Genomic DNA, 22,390 nt, shown 5'->3' with positions numbered 1-22,390 from the left:
TGTATATATTACGTGTTATGTGCCATACCCAAATACCAAACTGCTTTCTAACCCAAATCTGTTTAACACTTCACTTACACCTGAGAATTCCCCCTCTTCTTATCAAGGTTCATTTTGCAGAATGAAATATATTTTACACTATTTTAAGATATTCCATGCTATAAAGCATTGTACTTCTCAAAGTTAAATGGAATCATGATGCTCTATTACTATGTACACATGATTTACAACCTTTCTTTGATATGAATGTTATTCTGCTCTCTTATTAGGGATATGAATATGTCCTGTTCTCTGCTTATACTCTTAATAATTGCCCATTTATTTTTATTTATTTAACATTTGTTTACCGGGAAGGTCTGGCTTGGAACAGGACAATTTTCAGTGGAGGTGTGGGGAGAAATGCTCCAGATGCACGTCTTTGTAATGTGGGAGGAAACTGAAGCACACAGAGGAAACCCACGTGAATGCAGGCAGGACATGCAAACTACACACAGAAGGCACCCCAGCCACCAATCGAACCAGAGAACCCCTTGTTGTGAGGTGTCAATACAAATTGCTGCACTACTACACCCATGGGTCCTTCTGAATGCTTCTTCAGACTGAAATGGCTCACAATCATCTCTTCTTGTTTTGAAAACATATCGTTTACTGTTACTAGTACTTTGGTGCCTGGAGAACTTTGGTCTGTTCTGACTGGAATTATCTTTTGGACATTATAGACGGATATTTTCACTATTGATTCCATCTGACTATGTACGTTATGCATCATTAATGACGTGGCAAATAAAATGCCATGCATATTTCTGCATGCAGAAACAGTGGGTTCCCTTTTTCCTCACTACTGTTTGCTGAAACCACAGAGCAGTTATTTGAAATTCTGTAGAGTTCCATAATAGAACTTCTAGGCCATCTATGTTATAAAACACAGTCTTTCTACACTTTCACAGTTTCTTATTAGACACTATTTTGTATTTTTTTTATGCTAACTTTCTACTGTTCATTTATAAATGACTAGGGTCCATCTCACTTGCAACCTGTAAACTGAATATGAGAAGAATTGTAATGTGTAGTCATTCCTCTCAACTTCTTAGCACAAAAATTCTGGACAACGTCGAAAATAATGGCGGGACAAATTTAAAATGGTGCTCTTATAAACTTAGAAATAAAAGGTCTTGTGTTACCATACATTTTCTGAAGGATATGAAGTCTGAAACTCTAATGCCTATCATTTAGTTGCCTCAAAAATCCAGAAAATCAAAATTTTATGAGGAAAAGACCAAAAATATGAGGCCAAAATCTGAACATTCTGCAAAAATCTGGACAGTTGAGAGGTATGCGTGTAGTGTATAATCATCCTTCAAGGTCATATTACATTCCAGCTTCATTTGCCTGTTTCTTGTATTTTACTTAGATCGTTTGTTTCTTGGATTTTACTTAGATACTTGTGTTTGATATGTCTACTGGCACTACAATTTAATTCTGTCCTGTTGTCACTGAACATGTGAATTGTGTATGTTCTACAGTATCACTTTCTTATGCATTCTTTGTTTTTTTCAACATTTCAAACCTGCTTGTTGATTGGGACAATAAACTGTACATTCATTACATATTCCCTTGCCCTTTTAACATTCAGTAAAATCCAAATTGCTTGAAGAGTCCACTTTAGTGGAGAGTTCTCCCTATCTGCTTTGGTGACCTTAACCCAGAGTTAATTATATGTTTAGGAAGGTTATTAGGTTGCAGTCACCTGCATGATTATGTGGTGGAGTGGAGTTAGTCTTCATTTATAACTGAAATGGGATAAGAGCATACAAAGTCAAGTTGGTAAGTTCCTTGTTGCATAAGACTGAAATTGCAGAACAGTACAGTACCATGAAACTGGACGACCCTGTGGTCTCTCTGGTGTAGATTGAACTTTGTCACTTTAAGCACTTTCAGCATATTTTCTGTACCTACTAATGGTAGCTCTTAGCTTGCATGAACTATTAAGTCATGTTTCTTTGTTGCCTTAACCACACTTGTTAAATGATGTGCCTTCTAGTTCTTAATTCTAAAAGGTTTCTTGTGAAGACTTGCAAAGCAGTGCCATGCACAAACCGATCCACTTCATATTTGTTCATAGGATCATAGGTAGGTACTAGGCTATCAGCCCTGGGGCCTATACAAGCCCAGCCAAAAAGGTACTCTGGCTTTTGCCACCCAAGAGAATTATTTTCCTGTGCCACTGTCGAGCAGAGCCACAGAAGTGATCCCCGGGGTGAATTTCCTATTGTCCATCCAGTCATCAAGATTTTTCTTGAAGAGTGCTATGAGGAGCTTTGTTTGATATAGATAGGTAGTTTATTCCATAGTATGGGAAGTCTCTGGGACAAGAATCCATCCCTCCGGCATGTTCTGTTTATTGTGATGATAAGGTTTAGGTCCCTAGAGCGTGTAGCTTGGAGAGATTGGGATTTCTTTAAGTGGAGCATGTCCAACAGCTCTGGGTTTGACATAGCTTTGTATGTTAGGCAAAGATCACCTCTGAGTAGGTGATTTGCGACGGAGTAAAGCTAGAGTTTTTTTGAGACGGTCAGCGTAGGGCATCTGTTTGAGGCCAGTAATCCTCTTTGTGAGGTATTTCTGTGGCCTTTCCAGTTGTTGTAGATGTCTTGTGAGGTACATACCAAGAGGGGCTTTGTACTCTATTATGGGTCTAATGAGTGATGAGTAGAGGAGAACAATGACCGCTTTTTTTCTGGATGCGAAACCTTTTGTGATGAGGTGTGCCACAAAGAAGAATTTCCTGACTATTGTGGTGATATGGTTATCAAAGGAGAGACTACTGTCCACCTGTGTCCCAAGGTCTCTTATCACACTTTCGGTGTTAAGTATACTATCGCCTATGCTGTAGTTCATGGGTACAGAGTTTTTACCAAAGGGGATGACATTGCACTTTTTGGCACTGAGCTTGAGGCGATGGCTTTGACACCAGGCATCTGTCTCAGTGAGGCCCTTGTGTAGGATGTCCACATGGTTAGGAGTTTCGATTATGGCTCCTAGTTTGCAGTCATCTGCGAACTTCATTAGCCAAAGACCTTCTGTGTTAGCCTGTACTTCAGAGAAGTAGATACTGGTGTTCAACCCATACTCCTGCGTAATGATGTAACAACAGCATAATATACGTTTAATTGAATATGAATTCTGTGACGCTTCAATCAAATATAAAAAAAGTAATTTGAGACTTGTAGAAATGCTTACAAAGCTCTTTTCAGGAGGGAGGGAGGGAGGGAGGGAGCACTCCTGCACCCTGCATGTAGCGCTTTTGTTTCCACTTAAGTCTTTGGTCACACAACGACAAAGAAAAGCTGGAATGAAGTAAATCATTGTCGATATGCAAATCAAAACCATACCTGCAATGATTTTCATTGTGAAACAATGACCGGGGATTTTGACATGACAGAGAGATTTGAACTCAGAATGCTTGAACCTCATCCACTTTGCACTCACAGCTGGTTTAGACAATCCTTTGTTCACAACATTTTATATTCTGCACCTGAGCAGCTGTGGTTCAGATTTTGTTGTGTGAAGCTACTGCATTTAGTCTCTGGGGGTGTCTTTTTACTACCAGTTGTGTATCCATTCCAAGGATGCTGCAGTTTTAAAATTTAAAATCCACTGTATTATTTTGTGTTTTTTGCTTAGTTGTACAACAAAACTGTGCCAAGGAATATTTTGTAATATCAAATAATGATCCCAGATGAATCCTACAAACAAAAACAAAAATTCAGTCAAAAACTGTTCAAGGAAAAAGACAATTCAGGAACACCACAAAACAAAATGCACATTACCATCAAAAAATTAGCCATTAGGATTACATCAAGGTTCAGCTCTGAGCCCTTTCTTATTTGTAATGGTGATGGATAGGTTGACAGATGAGATCAGACAGAAGTCCCTGTGGACTATGATGTTTGCAGGTGACATTGTGATCTGTAGTGAGAGTAGGGAACAGGTGGCGGAGACCCTGGAGAGGTGGAGATATGCTCTAGAGAGAAGAGGAATGAAGGTCAGCAGGATTAAGACAGAATGTATGTGTATGAATGAGAGGGAGGATAGAGGAATTGTGAGGATGCAGGGAGTAGAGGTGGTGACGGTGGATGAGTTTAAATACTTGGGATTAACACTTCAGAGTAATGGTGAGTGTGGAAGAGAAGTGAAGAAGAGAGTACAGGCAGGATGGAGTGGGTGGAGAAGAGTGTCAGGAGTGATTTGTGACAGATGAGTCCAGTAAGAGTGAAAGGGAAGGTCTACAAGAGGGTAATGAGACCAGCTATGTTATATGTGATGGAGACAGTGGCATTCACAAAAAGGCAGGAGTCAGAGCTTGGCGTGGCAGAGTTGAAGATGTTAGGATTTGCACTGGGTGTGACGAGGATGGACAGGATTAGAAATAAGTATATTAGAGGGTCAGCCCAGGTTGGAAGGTTTGGAGACAAAGCCAGAGAGGCAAGATTATGTTGGTTTGGACATGTGCTGAGGAGGGATGCAGAATATATTGGGGAAAAAATGCTAAGGATGAAGCTGCCAGGTAACAGGAAAAGAGGAAGGCCTAAGATAAGGTTTATGGATGTGGTGAGAGAGGACATGCAGGTGGTTGGTGTGACAGAGCAAGATGCGGAGGACAGGAAGAAATGGAAACAGTTGATCTGCTGTGGCGACCCCTGACAGGAACAGCCGAAAGAAGAAGAAGACCATCAAAAAATTAGCCAGTTCATATAAAAGAAATGATTCAAAGATTATCCTACCAACAGCTAGTAAAGTGAATGACAAAACCATTCAAGACTGTGGAAAAATCAACTTGATCTATCAATAGTGGAAGAAAATGGAATCCTTGTGGATTTCATTTTAACCTTTGGAGTTTAAATTTTATGGTTTAAAAAACAAAATGCAAACTCCAAGGAAAGTGCAAGCTACACTCAAGCTTTAATTCTTAAGGTATTTTGTCCCATACAAGTATGATGAATTTTATCAAATAAAAATCTCCCCCATAGATTATCATTTTATAATCAAGTCCTGTACCATCTTGTGGTAGAAGTATTAAATTATAGATATAAAGTAATAAAACCATGAAAATGCAGTTCAGAGATAGATACAATAAAAAAAATCCAAGTTGCAAAATAATCAGTTACATTTCCTTATTTATCCAGTTCATGTTTTTCAACATAAATCTCCCAATTACCTCACCACCCCTGTCAAACAATGGAACTTTCTCCAAATCAAAGAAAATATATTTCTTAAAATTTTGACAGTCATCAGAATGTTTTTATAGTGCATTACTTTTGCCCCTTTTAATAATTGCATATGTATGTTGGCAAATCTTGACTTTTAAAGTATTTGTAGTCTTACCAACATAAAAAGCAGGATATGTAGCACATTGTGCTAAATAGATGACTCCTTTGGTGTTGCAGTTGAATTTGCTGTTTGGATAGAGGTTTTTTTGAAAAAATTCCCACCACAAAGTTCACTGTTTCTGCAATATATCTACATTGGGCACATGCATCACATTTGAACATGCCCTTAGAAGCCACAATTGAGTTAAACTTACTTTTACTACCTTTTTCAAAAATCATTTTGAAATTGGACCCTGTTCTAAAAACCACAGCAGAGCTGCTACCTAAATATAAGCTCAGATACTGTGTTATAAAATCCCGGCCAGTTCATCTGTAAGATCTTTCTCACCTCATTGGTGGCCTTGCCAAAGCAACACACCTTTGTTGCTGTAGCCTTGTTGTATAAATTCTCTGTTTCACTGTCATTCACTGTCAGAAAGGGGACCTGTGTTTATTTTTGGCCATAACAGTTGCTATGGTTTCAAAATCAGGCAATGTTGTAGTTCAACAATGGTCTTTAATGATTTAATTCTTAGAAAACATCAATCAAGTCAATGGGATAGTTTCTGTCTTGAAATATTTTGACCATTTTGTTGACTTTATCCAAAAATATTGTGTTATTAAAAATGAGACGGGACAAATTAATAAACTGATTCTTAAGCTCATCTTTCGTTTGCCGAATGGGGTGGTGGCTGTTATATATAATGTAAAAGACTATTGGAATATGTCTGTTTCCTGAACACAGTAAAAGAAAGACAGTTGTCCTTGGTGCTTTTTTTTTTTTTTCCTAATAGTAACATAAAAAAAATCATTATCTTCATCAAAGTGCCCATTAAAAACTAAAAATGAGGTGGTGGTTAAGTAAATTAAAAATTCATTTTACTTATGCAAGTCACCATCAACAATGCTGTTTTTCTGAAAGATGCATATTTAATTGCTTTAATGTTTACAATTCTTTATTTATCTGATATTTTAACTATTTTGCAACTGGAATTTGTTTTTAATTTTATTTATTTTGAACTATGTTTTCATGGATGTATTACTTTATATATGTAATTTAATAGTTCTAGCACAAGATGGCACTGTACTTAATGATAAAAAACAGGACAGTCTGTTGGCAGAGATTTTTTGTCATTGAAGTTCATCAAACTTATAGTGAACAAAAGTGCTTTTGAATTAAACTCTTTGGAAGTATATTTAATTTTTTTTATAGTTGCAGACTGAATTGTTTAGGTATTTTATGGTTTATTCATCAACGTGACCTACCCAAGTTGGCTTAACATGGTACGACAACAGAGTACAGGTTAACCTCAGAAACTCTTATGTTATTAAAACATTGTTTTTTGTACCAGTATTCTGTGTTAACGGATAGTTGACATCCGTAATTAATCTGATGGCAGATTAGAATTTTAGAGCTAAATGAAAACAGATTCCGGACCTTTATCTATCCTTTTGCCTTTGAAATGTTTCTACTTGTCATGTGAAGTATAAGCATACTCCAAACGTGCCAAGCTGATAAACTGTTTCAGCCTCCTTATTTAAAATGCCAAGCCTTCTTCCATGTGTTTGTTAGGATCACTCATGGCATTCAGCCAAATTCTTAGATCTGTAGCCACAACAAAACATAGAAGACTATGGCAATCGTGCTGTTTAATTGATAGGTTATTAATGTTATAATTTAAATCATCATACAGGCCTTAGTTTTTTGTGTTAAAAAGACTTGTCATTGGAAAAAGTTTTTAAACTCCTTAAAGTCACCTATTCAGGTGCAAACCTAGAAACAGATATTTAGTCCCTGTTAAGTTTAGGAATGCATTTGGGAGGTCTCTGGCCACCCCTTGGAACTTCTTGCAGCCCCAAACTGGCTAATCCTGAAAACATAAGCTGAAAGGCAAGGAACAGACATGTTTATAAATGTAATCCATCCAAATTATTCAAAGTTAAATATACTCAGATCATAACATTCCATGCATTAGGTATAGGTATCCAATGACGGGAGTAATATGGATTCCCAGTTTTTGCGTTGTACATTATTCTGTACCACCCATAAGTGTTGAATCTCTGTGCCACAATCAAGATGGAGAACAGTTAAGGTACAAAAGGTTGAAAGCAAAAACTAATAATAGAAGTTCGTCTGAATGAAATACATTCTTAATCTGTGTGCTTTAAACAGCTGCAAATGCCCTAATGAGAGCTGCCACCCTGTTTTGAAATTACTAGGCATGAGTGCGTGTGTTTGTGTGCCTTCTATGGAAGGTTGGGTGCCGGGCTGACAACTCAACACCATAAAACTCCACTGCCAGTCATGAGTGGACAGGTGATCCGCTGTGATGACCCCTAACCGGGAAAAGCCGAAAGAAAAATGAAGATCGGGGATACTTTTAATATTGCAGACCTTTGATAGAAATTCCAGGCTGTCTCCCCCAATAGATGTGTAGATATACTTCTGGAGCTATTGAGGTCATTATGTCATCATGAATGGCTGTCTATTTTCCTGAAGATGTTCAGGGTTCAAGCCTTTACTCTTAATTTATCAGCGCGTGAAGTCGACATCATATACTAAGGTCATGCCTTTATAGGTCCAGAGGTAAGGACTGGCTCCTGCTGTGGGCCATTTTAATCCTAGCCAATTTCCCTTGGCGATAAACTCTGTACCTCTTGTTTGTGTATTAAATACCTTGGCCATTATACCAAGCCCAACCCCTCCCCCCATGAAACAATGAGTAGTATGGCTGGGTATTAATCCTTTTTGATGCATGTGGTAACCCCACAGTCCAGGCAACAGAGTGGAAAATATTTATATATTTTTACTTTAATTGAGATATTGGGCTGGTCCCCAAATCCTTTCTAGAACTGTTGTGGGCTGGCATGGCAATTAGTTTTTCCAGCACAAAATTTCATCTGTTAGACACATTGCAGAATAAGAAGAGAAAAAATACTAACAATATAGAAGTTTGTCGTAATAGATATAAAATAATCAGTTAAATGTAGACAGATCAATAGCTTTAATCTGTTAATGATGATGACCTCTTACACCACACAGGGAGGTGTAGATGCTATTAACTGTCACTTAACTTGACCATTTTTTTTTCTTTTAACTTAGGAAGTGAACTGTTATACTATGACAGTTTCATCTATATAAAGTGAGCAGTTTAGGTTTAGTATGTCAAAGGATAACTTACTGATGAAATACTTCTGCACCTACATCAGCTGCAGTGCTGATGACCATTCAAAGGCATATTAGTTGTAGCTTCTTGAACCAGGTGTGAATACTTTTTCAAAGCTAGCATTATATCAATTCCCCTAATGGCTATACAAATACAGAAATACGTCTCTATAAACATAACCCCATTTTTGCATGTACCAGAAAATATAATATCAAACAAACCTGTGATAGCCATTTATAACCTTTTTCCTTAGGCATGCAGGACAATTTTTGTATTAATAGGATGCAGCTTTATGATCCAAAAACCTAAGAGAACAACCACACCTTTTAACTCTGAAAAATCCAAACAACAAAACTCTAGTTAAGTAATGCTGAAATGGGGAAGTTGTCAGTATTTTGGTATATAAATTATTGAATAGAACTTTGTGCCAGCTAGCTTAATGATACATCACCTGCATTCATGAAGTTCAACACATGTAGAGGAAATAAAATTTTCTTAGATTGCTGCAGGTAGAGTCTCCACTGTATAATTTTGTATATGATGTATTTTGGCAAATTGTGTGCCAGCATGCTAACCTATTTTCTTAGATTTAAACATCCCTATAATATGGTCATATATGAACACCTATTATGTACCTATCAAATGCCTATTAAATTAGTGTAAAAAATCCATAATTAGCATCACCTACCTTTTTATCCTTAACACAGTCCTAGTTAGTGAATCAAAACGATGGTGCACGCTGCAAAACAGTTTAGTGATTGTATAATTTTACAGTCTAACAGTGCAGCCTTAATTAACACTAACAACTTGAACAAGGTAAGATGCATCTCCTGTCCCTCGTCCATCCATACAATAATTTATTTGCTAATGTTCAACCCCTATATATATATATATATATATATATATATATATATATATATATCTGTGCATCCTCCTCAAAACTGATAATATAGTCTATGTAAGAAACTTTTAAATAAATAAAACTACCTCTGCAATGTTGGCTTAATATTTTATACAAAAAAATGCTACATAAGCTTGGCTCTTCTTCTTTGATTGGATCCCTTTCCACTAGCCACACATAAATGTCCAGCTGACTATCTGCAAATTGCAGGGGAAATAATAGCATATCCAGCACCCATACTTATAATCAGATGTGTACTGAAAATATAGTCCCTGTTGTTTAGAACATCTGCCACATTCTACCTTAATGCAAAGGAGGTGATTCTACAGAACTGACCAGCTATCACATAACTGCCATTCTATCTCCCTTATCACAAATCCTAGAGTGATGCATTCATATACATCTACTGGACTACCTTCACAGACACACAAACTCATGTCAAACACTCAACATGGTTTTTGTCCCTATCAGAGCACCAATATCTTTTACTCATACTGTTAATCAGCATAGAAACAATGGACAATTTGTATCTGCCATCTTTCTTGACCTTTCTAAAGTCTTCAACATGGTAAATCATAACAAACTTATCAATGTTATCTCTGTCCTAAATCTTAGTTGGTCCTCCATTACTTGGTTCAGAAGCAACTTATCAGTTTGGCAGCAGGCTGTTCAATGACAAGACCATCTCTCACCTCTTCTCCCATCTACCTTAGGAGTTCCACAAGGCTTGATTGTAGGAACCCTACTATTCTCTATTTTTACCAACCACATCCATACTTCTACTCTACACACTTCAGTGATCCAATATGCTGATTACTCCAAACTAATATGTGCAGCCCAATCCCTACAAGACCTTAAGTCTATAACCTAAGATTCCTTATTCCTTCCTATCTGTTGAAAAATGGTTTACTAATGCCCATCTTATCCTTAGCCCCATCAAGACCAAACTCCTCCGCTTTACCCTACAAGGTCAACCACATCAAGGGTCCATTCAATATCTCATCCAAAAATAAAACCATAATCACAATGGAAACCCATACTAAAGTCCTAGGCATAAAATCGACAATAACTTGAAATTTGATATTCGGATATCTCAAACCATTAAGAAGGTGAACAAAAAGCTAGATGTTCTATACTGAAACAAACAATTTCTAGCAAATAAAACAAGAGCTACTATTGCTCATACATACCTCATGTCATCTCTCCTTTATGCTGCACTAATTTAACCAACCTCAGAAAAACTGATCTAACCAAACTCGAATCCTGTTAAAACAAAATTGCCAGATTTGCCACAGACTTCCCATACAGAGCAGACCATTGCTTGTCCTTTAAGCAATTGCACTGACTAGAACTCCCTCAACTAATACTCTAATCAAATAACTTTTGCCCACAAAATCCTGTATAAACCAGATTAAAAAAAACCTTCTCTCAAAACTATTATACAAACACACACCAATAATAAATCTCATTCTAGTAATAAACTACTTCTGGGTAACACTACAGCTAACAACTCAGCTCGGGAGTCACTCTTCTCAAACTTCATTCCTAAAATATGGAACACACTATCCACCCAAATAACCTCTATCGGGTCTACAGTACAATTCAAAAAAACACTAAAATCACACTTAAGGAACACTTGGCTCTGTATCTGCTCTTACCCTGGTTAGTTATTTTATCCCCTAAACAGTGTAGAAATTCACACACATTCCTTGGACTACATACGAGTGACCCTTCATCCACCTGTAGGGAATTTGTGTATGCCTGATTTTCAACAATGTTGCTATTTAAACTACGTTGAAATGCATATATTGAGTTAAAATACTAACTAAGCTATTGTATAAGATTTGCATATTGCAAACATTATTGGTACTTTTGTCATTTCTGTGCTTTTCTCAGTTTTGTATTTTTGTTTGTACTTTACTCAATTCAATATATATCTATATATATATATATATATATATATATATATATATATATATATAAAGAGAGAGAGAGATAGATATACTTATGCAAACATATATACATACAGCCTTTGTCATTAAACTGGAAGGAACCAATCTAGGTTGTAGCATTCCCTTATCCTCAAACACCTAAATGTAACCTACTCTATTTTCAGGAAACTGTCCATCATTAACTAGTAGTTTTATCTTTGGTAAAATTCTGGAAAATAATACATATGCAAATATTGTATAACATAAAAAATATGACTTTTTGTCATATTATTGGTACAAGACTGGCAAAACAGTGCACCTTACATGCCTTGTAGCCATTAACCAACCAACCACATCAACTCTAGTATGTAAAATGGAGTACTAACTGAATCCATATTCCTGGACCTTAAATTTACATTTGAAACATCAGCCTTTTCATCTTACTTAATAAATGAAGCTAATGCATATTTCCCAAATTGTGATACTGTGGTTTAATACCTACCTGTCTGAAAGAACCTTTACAGGTCGTGTCAATAACACACATGCACATGGATATAGATTCAACAGCTAAAGTAGGCACACAGGGATTGGTCCTATGTCCTTTATTATTGCTTTTTTACTAATAAGTTAGCCAACATAGCTGCATTTTATGCAAATTAAAGAACACCTTAAATCAACTTTAGAAAGTCTTCACCAAATTTAGAACTGAATGTGCTGCAACAGTCAAATTATTAATATTAAAATAAAAAACCCATAGTAATACTAGCTGAAACATAATAAAGATTAGCCATCAGCAGTAAAGAACCCAAAGAGAACATATCCCTTCTCCATACATAAGTAATATCTTTGGGTACTGCTTGATCATATTTAGTTATTCAACAAGCCCACTGAACTGCATTTCACTAAAGCACTAAGTTAACTAAATGTTTCATAGAAAATATCCCAGCTTCTAAGAAGCGAAACAAAGCAGTAAGCCACCATAAATGCTTTACTCTCCTTGTTAAAATACACTTTACCCATTACTGCCTTCAGCAATTTTCAAGACTCTTCAATACTGTAAACAGGTGAAAACAAATTGCTAACTAAGACTTAACCCACTAAACAAGAAGCCATGTTGACATTGTGTGAAGATGTAGATGGTCCCCTGTACACGGAAGGCCACCGAAACTTTTCAGTACACTGTTTCTTCAATTACTAAACAAAACAACTACAACCATTTAAAATGCATTGAACACTAGAAGTACCACATATGAACGCAGAAATCAGGAATGAATCCAGCAATAGTCTCTCCCGCATAGATTGGCATCAGCTAAAATCCTTTCTATCACATCGGCTCTCTTCTCAGACATATTGCCTAATATATTCAAAATTCAGATAATCCAAATGCCTTTGGGAAGTTTCTAGAAACACATCAGGGTGAAAAATTCAAGTGAACAACCACAATAAACTTACCTAAATGCACCATTACAGCCTGTGAAAATCCAAACTACATGCCATCAGATTTCTCTCAGCTTCTTGATATACAGCAGCAGCACCCAACCCAGTAGACTGTGTCAAAAACAATATATGTATTGTAAATATTTCATGCTTTAAAGTTTCATAGTTCATATGACTGATCAAAGATGTTTACGTACTCTGCAGCTTATAGTGTTTAAATTTAAATTCATTGTCTTAGTAACTACTTTCAGAGTGTTTAAAATGGAATTTGTGTGAGCCAGATATGTATTTGTAATTTTACTATTTTTAATATAATTATATCCTCCAGTTGTTTCTTGATATGATCATCTGCTCTGCATCACGCCATTTTTTTTTGTCTGTTACATCTCTTTGAAAATGTTCTATTTGTCTGTTTGGCAAGGGTTGTGGCTGAAAAATTACCAAATATATATAAATATATATATATATATATATATATATATATATATATATATATATATATATATATATATATGTATGTGTGTGTGTTTGGGTTTTCGGCATACTGAAGAAGTCTCCACTAATATAAGAATATTAATCTTTAACAAATTTTCTGAAATTTCTAATTTCATGGAAAATGTAGCTATGTAGCACATATTTGTAACACAATTATTGATCTACTATGTATGTTTCAAAATTTCTTAAACTTAAATAATGCTTATTTGCTAATATTGTCCATGTTAGTGCCCAAAATATATTAATAATATAGACTCACACTTGAATCAAATGCCAACATTTTTTGCTCAGGCGAAAACTCACTTGACCTGTGGTTTGCCACTCAACATGACACCCAAGTTGTTATGCAGCAGTACAAAATTTGTCATTGAGCAGACAGACATGCATGCAAACTTGCAGACTCACTCACACAAATATATACTCAAATGGAGTATGCATGTCCTCTGTATGCCCACGTGGAATTAAATAGTATGCTTACTCCTACATCTCAGTTACATGCTACAAATGAACTGGCATTCATCAGAGTTGTATAATGTGAGTGTGTGTGTTCGTGTGTCCTTTAATAAGCTCTTACACATTCACAATGTGGGAGCGCTTGTAATAAGTGAATGTCCCTAATATTGACAAGCTTTGGTTGACAAGTGTGCAAGATCAACATCTCTAGGTTTGAGGAATATATCCTTTTTCTGAGCATTATGTGATATTAGAGCTGAAATAAATAGCATGGGTGTGTGGGTGGTGCAGAAAACATTGTTTAACATGTAGAATCTCCTGGGGTTATTTATCAAAGCATGTGCAAAAAACAGTTGACATTACCACCTTTAATGTTTCATGTTTTGATGATTTTAGGTAAATCCATACCGATATGTATAAGTATATAATGTGTGTGTGTCTGACACACAATATATTTTTATTAAAATATCTATAACAAAATATATATTCATTCATTCATAGGCAGTTTCTGGGTATGCAGTCCAGGAGGCCATTAAAAAGCCCAGGATCACAATACCAAGTTGTATCATAGCACTGTGTCTGAGTAACTTGCTTAAGGTCATACACTAGACAAATGAAGGTGGAGGGGAACAAAGACCACAAGAAATAGCTCAATAACAGCTCATTACCTTAATCCTCTGTGTTAACTGCCAAATTAATTTTGTACCCCTCTGTAGCCCAGTTTATGGTGTGGCAGAAAAAGGTCTGTTAAGGATTGTTTAATTTTCAGATTAACAAACAAAAAAAGGTTGCTAAAAGGAGCCTGAGAGGTTTTCATCTTTCTTTTTTTGTTTAAAAAATCTTAATTACCATTTATTCTAACTTAACAGCTCTGGCTAAAGCTTTCTTTGCAATATTTTTATTCTGTGAAAATGTGAACATAATTGCAGATAACATTCTGTCATGTTGACTTGTTTGATGGAATCTTTTTAATTTTTCCTGCATTTTGTTGTGTTGAGAAATCAAGACAATACATTTTCTTGGTTCCTGCTGGAAAGTGAGGGTATGTGTGCGCGCGCATTTGACAGTATGTGCATTTACAAAAAAAAAATTAAATGCTATGAAATATGTGAATAGTTCAGTTAAATGCTCTGAATTTTGGATAAAATGTCATATATGCAATAATGTCAGTGGTAATTGGAATTCCTGTCCCCACTACATCAAGTAGGATCATGGAAATTATAAAATGCATGACCTTGACTGAAAAGTACTGAACATTGCAGTCACCTATATTTCATAGGTCTAATCCTCCAGTGGATTTGAATTTGTCAGCCTGTAATAACATCTTCAGCGTCATGATCTACAAGGTCACAACTGGTCAGAACAGATTTTCATTTGCAATTACCACATAACCAAATATTTATCAACATACTGCATGAGAGCTGCAGATGTCCACTGAAATAACTGATATAAATTTAGTTGCACTAATGCAGTATTTAATTACAAACTGTTACTGTCACATTTCTGCAGAAACAATGGAGTGATTTTAGTACAAGATGAATAAAACTCACACTGACGGTAATCACAGCTGTGTGTCTGATACTACTTTTTCTGGACAGGAAGACATATAGATTATAGCTTTGCAAAGAAATATAATTAGGAGTGCATTACAATTTCAAATAGTCATTATATTCTCTTATAACCTTTATTGGATGGAATTACCATGAAATTGGATTGTATGGTACCCTTCCAGTTGCATTTAATCAGGACTGGATTAGATTGTGGCCAAGGAATGTATTTGAATTAAGTTATAAGGAAAAAATGGTTTCAGGGACTGCTGCATAAGAAGGAATTTACGTGCCTCCTGAAGTCATTTCATCAATAGAAGGGTTACAGTTCAGTTCATGCTTGGCTGTAATAGTGAAATATGGAAGATTAAAAAATCATGTTACAGCTGGAGATATGAACGCACAAGAACATATTGAGAAAGTCACACCTTTTAGAATTAAATATTAATTAATTGACCATGTTTAAATAAAATGGAAATGTATTTAAACAGAGCAGGGCTCATTATTTTATTAATGTGTATTGGCCAACATGTTAGAGCACAGATCTAAAGGGATATTTTTTAGAGTTTGCCCGGGAGCCCTGTCATGTAAGTGACGTGCTCATAGTCACAGTTGGGCAAGTGGAGACTGAGGGAATCGAACCCTGGATCATAAGAAGCAGCTCAGTAACAGCTCATTGCCTGAATTCTTTTATACAAGCCAGGCATGCAAAAATGTTATGGGCTCAAAACTGAACAACTCATTTTAATAACACAAAGCATTTGTGGTCTAGAAAAGTTTTATAGTAACACAGAATAAACATAATAAACAATGTAGGTTTAAGTACGGGCTTTTGTAAGGCTGCCTTCTTGAGTATTTTAAGTACATATCCATATTTTTCAACTAAGCTGTAGCAAAGAATGCTAGTTTTACTGGGTTAACAGTGATTAGCAAGAAAAAACTGGCATCTTGTTCTAAATGGCTATTTAAGCCTGTCCATTTTTAACCAGTGATGCATGTCACAGAAAATTCGGACTGCTTCATATCTGATTATTTTCATGATATTACTTTCCCAAACTACTGTGTTGTGCATTTTTTAATGTTTGTAGCCAGAAACATCAGACTTGGATAAATTATGCAGATGAGTTGTGGTTATGATTATTTAACTTTGTAAGGTATAAAGTTCCCCTTTGTGTATAAAAAAAAATTACATGCATTCACTGAGTATGTATGTCCTAATGTGGAGGGATCATTTGAATGCTGAATGGGTAATAATGTGATAAAAAATGTATTATTAAAATTACATGCATGTCATTATCTAGCATAGTATGTTTTTGTTTTGTAAACCTTAAGCAGTTGCTTTATTTTTTTATTTCCTGTGTTTGTGTATGGAATCAAATGCCATTTCTCAAACTAGTGAGTTCAGTTCACAGTTGCCTACAAATGTAATAATGAAATTTCAAATGAAGTGCATACTTATTCATGCCATGTAAACTAGCAACTGTGCCATCCACAAATGAAAAGAAAAAAATATATATTGCTTGACGGGAGAGGCTGTATGCCTTCCCTACTCCTTTATCTTCAAGGTCACTGTTCCTTGGAAGAAAAGTAGTAGGCAGCACACGTGCGAACACATCTCACACACAAAGTGAAAAACTCTGGACCATTTTTTTAAGCCTAGCCAGTTACCCCCTGTGAAAATCAAACCCTGCACCTTGTGTTTCTAAGGTAAACACCTTAACCATTATGCCATCCTCTCACTGAAACAAACATTCTTGTATCAAGTTATCATTTAAGCCGTGTGTGTGTGTGTGTGTGTGTGTGTGTGTGTGTGTGTGTGTGTGTGTGTGTGTGTGTGTGTGTGTGTGTGTGAGTATACCTGAGCATTCATGTATCCGTAAAAACATTCTCCTGTGGATCCACAAAGTTGTGGTCAGAAGATCAAGTTGTCAAAATTAGTGCTTTCTGAATGAGTCAACATGTGACATCCCATTATTAGAAAATGTAATTCTTCATACACCTCATCATCTTAATACATCCATGTTTGAGATGAACATTTCAAAAAGGGCAAACTTTGGGGGGTTATCTGTGTTTTTCTCCTTTCTCCTATGAAATTAATGAAGAACAAATGTTACTGCTGAACCTGCCTAACTAATATTTCTTGGGTTAGCCACATATCACAAAATTTGCTCACAAATAGGAGTACTGGGGCAAGCGCACAAATTAAAGGTTCTTACAGTAAATCTGAACCAATAAAATCTTGCATTATTCAAGCTGTATTTCCTGATGCTGCACTTAACACTTGATAAATGTATTATCCAGTGAAGTACACATAAACCCATACATATTGAAATGGATACTTCCATATCCAACAGAAGAAGACACTTTACATTTAAGTATACAAAGTAAAGTTAATTAAAAGAAATGCAATTCTTTAAATTAAAATCCAGTCAGCATACAGCATGTTAAGGCAAAGGGCTATGATGGGAGGGGTGGCATCAGAAGGTAGCGAAGTGTCTATTGGATACAGCAGGTGTCTGTTCTGGATCTTGTCTCACACAAGTCTGTTGGAATATAAAATGGGATGAACTTCTTTTCTATTGACTCCAAAATAAGTATAGGAATGTTAGAAGGAGAAGATATTAATAAAACATTTGGAAGGGTTGAGCAAGTAGGTAAAGATGAAGCAGTTGAGGTTTAATGTGAACAAATGCAAATTATTATACTATGACACACAGGTATGAAACATCATATGGCTTAAGTGTAACTAATGGCAAAAGAGCAAGAAACAGTTTTGACTGCTCAAGCCTGGGTTGGAAGGGAAGCAAACTAAATGCAGGATTTATCTTCCATGGAATGGATTACAGAAACAAAGTGGCCACATTTCTACTTCACTGGGTCTTGGTTAGACCACACCTTGATCTATCTATTGGAAAGATGTATGTGATAGAGGGGACAGGGGAAGGAATATGACCAGCCATTAAAGAAGCAAGACCTTTTCCTTACATGAGACCAGAAGTGATGGAGGCAGATGCAGGCCCATCACTAGATGACCTAGACAGGTGCCCAGGACCTGCTGGCTTGGGGGGCTACCACAACATTTAATGTAAACAAATAAAAAAATAGCTCTTACACTTAACTTTTAAATATTAAGGATGGAATCCTTGTGCATCTTTAGTAGTATCTGTGCATGCATGACATAAAAGATGCATGCACAGTTAAATGCTGGCACTTATGTTTCTTCTTAAAATATTAAGGATGCACTCTGCTTGCATTATACTAAAGAGGCATGCTTAAATGTTTTGCATGGAATTTTTAAACATGGAAAATACTATCCCTTTAGTAGGGGCAGAATTGCATATGGCTAACTATCATGAGATGAGCTAATATTTCTTCATGGGTGTGTGTGTGTGTGTTGGTGAAAAATTCCCCATTAAGAATTCACAGGTTGGTTAACTTTCTCAGGCTCTCTTGTACCTTGGTTACGGGAGAAGATTTTGAATCCTCTACATCAACAAGCACACTCTCATCTGAGGTGCATTTTCAAAGAATTCTGAATTGTTTCAACAGATGGTGATTAATGCTGCTCATGCTAAGTCTGTTTTCAGTCTGCGACTGTTTTCTTTAGCAAATGACCATCATCAGTGTCTGTGCTGTAAAATTTGAAAGCAGTGATAGTAGCACAAAGGGGAGCGTACTTGCCGTTGGTGCAGAAAGCTGCTGCTTATACTGCCACACCCTTTAGATGGAGGGCTGATATTGTGGTACACTTTAAGGTGGGATGGGGGTGCTGCACTCCTGATTGGGTCTTCATTTGAATGAGATGCCTAGTGGCTATGAAACTTTTGGTTAGACAACCATTTCCTACTGCAATATTACCAGCTTACCTTTTTTAAATGGAACAGTGGCAATGAATTTGTACATGAAACACTGAAATGTCAAGTTGTTTGCCTGTAGCAACCTCTTCATTAATTACAGATCTCTTTAATGTGGAATTATTCAGATGACTTTTACTTCTGCAGAGATTTTGTATATTGACTAATACTGGTGGATTGTAATAACGAAAATTTGAATGGCCTTTTATGGTTGAAATGTTCTGAAATGGGTAGTTTTGTTATTAGTGGTTAATACGTTTTGTTTCTTTCCATAGTGGAAAAATGTATAAAACTGCAAATTCGAAACACACACTAACAAGTGATACTGTGTTAGACAAGGAAAGTAATTTACCACAATCAGGAAGGTGCATCAAGGAACACATGGATGCCTGCATTCATGGCCTTAAAAATATGTGGATGAGGCCTATGGTTTGAAAACCGCACAAAGGTAAACATAATCTGCCCTGGCCAGCTGTATTTTTTTGAATGTGGGCTTCAAGGGCAGAAAAGGTTACTGTTCATGTTGTCTGTTTTCACTGAGACTATATTGTTTTGTTTTGCAAATAGCTATCAGTTTTTCTACTATAAACTTTGATATATAAATTTTGAATTAAATCCAAATATTTCTAATTCATTGTAGAAGTTTGGAAGAAACATAGTATGCACACTAACAGGTCTGAAAAATGTTTATAGTAATTGGGGAAAAATAGCCAAATAATGGGACAGTTGAATGACAGAGAGGGGCGGGACTGGGCTGCTGCTGTGTTGGGGTCCTGATCCATGACCCTGCCTGGACCTCATTTGACCATAATTTTTCTCTGAATGGACGATATGATTTGTGCATAAGACTATACCTAGATGATGTTAAGAGGTCACACTGACCAGGAAGGCGAGTGGGATGTAGGAGGAGGAGTCCATCAAGCAAACTTAGAGGACTGACCACGCCATTGACCTTTAGTGGTACGCACTGAGATGGTTGTATACCTATATAGTGTGTAAGTTTAGTATGCGCCATTCATGGCATTCACAAAGGCATTCAACAGTACATGGTATAGGGGAAAAGTAAATAGGAGGTTGACTGTTAAATGGCAGATTGGCATATTACTGATATTTCTGTCAAGCAAATGCACTGTAATGTAATGCATGTGTACAGACAGAATATAACGTACTGTTGCCTGGTGATAAATCACTCAAAATGTACAATGTAAGGTGCCATTTATTGCTGTTTTCTTTTTCCTCCTTGGCTCATGTTGGTAGAAGTACAACTAAATTCCTTTAAGGTGAATCCACTTCTACTAATAGAAGCTAACTGTCAGATCTCTATAAGCATCTGTATAGTGAAAAAGGCCCAGCTTTTGGACAAATGTGCAGACTACATATCTCACCAAAAATCATCATTGTCAACATCTTCCATCTATCCTAAAGAGCATAGAAGAATCTTCCAGATGCTATGATGAAACTGACATCACTGATGCCTCTCTTCTGTCCTAATCTTCACTTCTCTCTGGTCTTTTCTGACAAAAGAGTTAAGTAAACAAGGTATCATGAAAATGCACTTTGAAAAGTATTTCATCTTTGTGATTTTATCTTGCGGAGGTGCCTAATTTCCAAAGCCATCTGAAGCCAGTTATTATATGTTGTGTGTCATAGGAATATGCTGCCGTTTGTTACTTGGAATGGCATGGTTATATACAACAGTGATATGATTCCAAGTGCAAACAAAAATGATGAGTAAAACAAGGCATATTTAAACTCAAAAACAACGAGAGAGCAAAAGAACAACTCTTAACGTTCTGACTATGCTATAATATAAGGTTTGGTGAAATGTCCAGTTTAGAGGATGGTCACGTCTTTATTTTTTTGCTTGCTTGTTTCACTCTGACTCTGATGCACATGCACAATCTTCTGACTCATCCCAGGATCAAAGTCTGCTTCAGTGAATTACTGTTTGAAAACCACAGATATGCATGCATATCTCAACTGTATCCAGCAGTCACAAACAAACTTATAATAATGTGACTCTGCAAAACGTAACACGTGTAAACAGTGTTGTGCATGTAGATGTCTATATACTGCATGTATATGTGTGACAGTGTCATGGACAATGAATACAAGAAGCTTATAATTCTAATTCTGTACGTGCATCTTTTTGGCTGTCTCCTACACTTTTAAGCAAGCTGTTGCTGTTAAGGTACTAACCAGGATTCTGGTATATCAAAATGCAGATAATTCCATTACTGTTTACACATTAGTTTACTGCATATAATTCACATAACATTGGTGTGTGTGTGTGTGTGTGTGTGTGTGTGTATTTATTTATATATCTATGTATATGCAATATATATAATGTATACAGATAACACATAGAGAGAGGTACAGGTAGATATATAGATACATATGCATAGACAGAGATGTCTGTGTATATGTGTGTGTGTGTATATATATATATATATATATATATATATATATATATATATATATATATATATATGTACACACACACACACACACACACACATACGAGAGAGAGCGATACAGATATATAAATTTGTATCAGATGGAGTTCTCAGAAACTCAGAATTCATATGATCGGGACCATGTGATCAAGTTTCAAACACTCAAACATCAAAAAAAAAAACTGTCCCCACACCCTATGAAAATTTTATATAACAATTCAGAGAGAGCACTGCAAGGAGGAAAAGTTTAAATTTCCCAGTCCGCACTGTACCCTGACCTCATTTCAAAAGCTTTGGATTTCAAATACTTGATCGTATGGTTCTAAGCATATGAATTTCGTGTTTCTGAAAACTCGCTCAGCTGATGAGTGTGTGTGTTTGCGTGTGTACGTGTGTGTGTGAGTGTATATATATATATATATATATATATATATATATATATATATATATATATATATATATATATATATATATATATATATGCATATGTCATATTAAAAACACTTAGCCAGAATAGGTTATGCACATGCAATATGCCTGTACCCCAGGTTAAGCTGTCTTCTAGGACAGTAAACTATCTAGTACTCACAACAATGCAAATACTAAAGTAAGGAGGTATAACCCTCAACTATTCTAGCTATAGATCAAGGCTGACATATCTGCATTCTTGTCAAAAACTATTGAATTATTCTTAAAGTTATATCCAGTTGTATCGTTTTACTTCATGTAAAATCTTTTATATTCTTTGTTTGCATGAATTTGTTTTAAAAATAAGGATTT

This window comes from Protopterus annectens, chromosome 16.part0, assembly GCF_019279795.1.
Source record: "Protopterus annectens isolate FY-2018-M chromosome 16.part0, PAN1.0, whole genome shotgun sequence".
Lineage (NCBI taxonomy): Eukaryota > Metazoa > Chordata > Ceratodontiformes > Protopteridae > Protopterus > Protopterus annectens.
The sequence above is the reverse complement of the archived record's forward strand: the minus strand, read 5'-3'. Positions refer to the sequence as shown.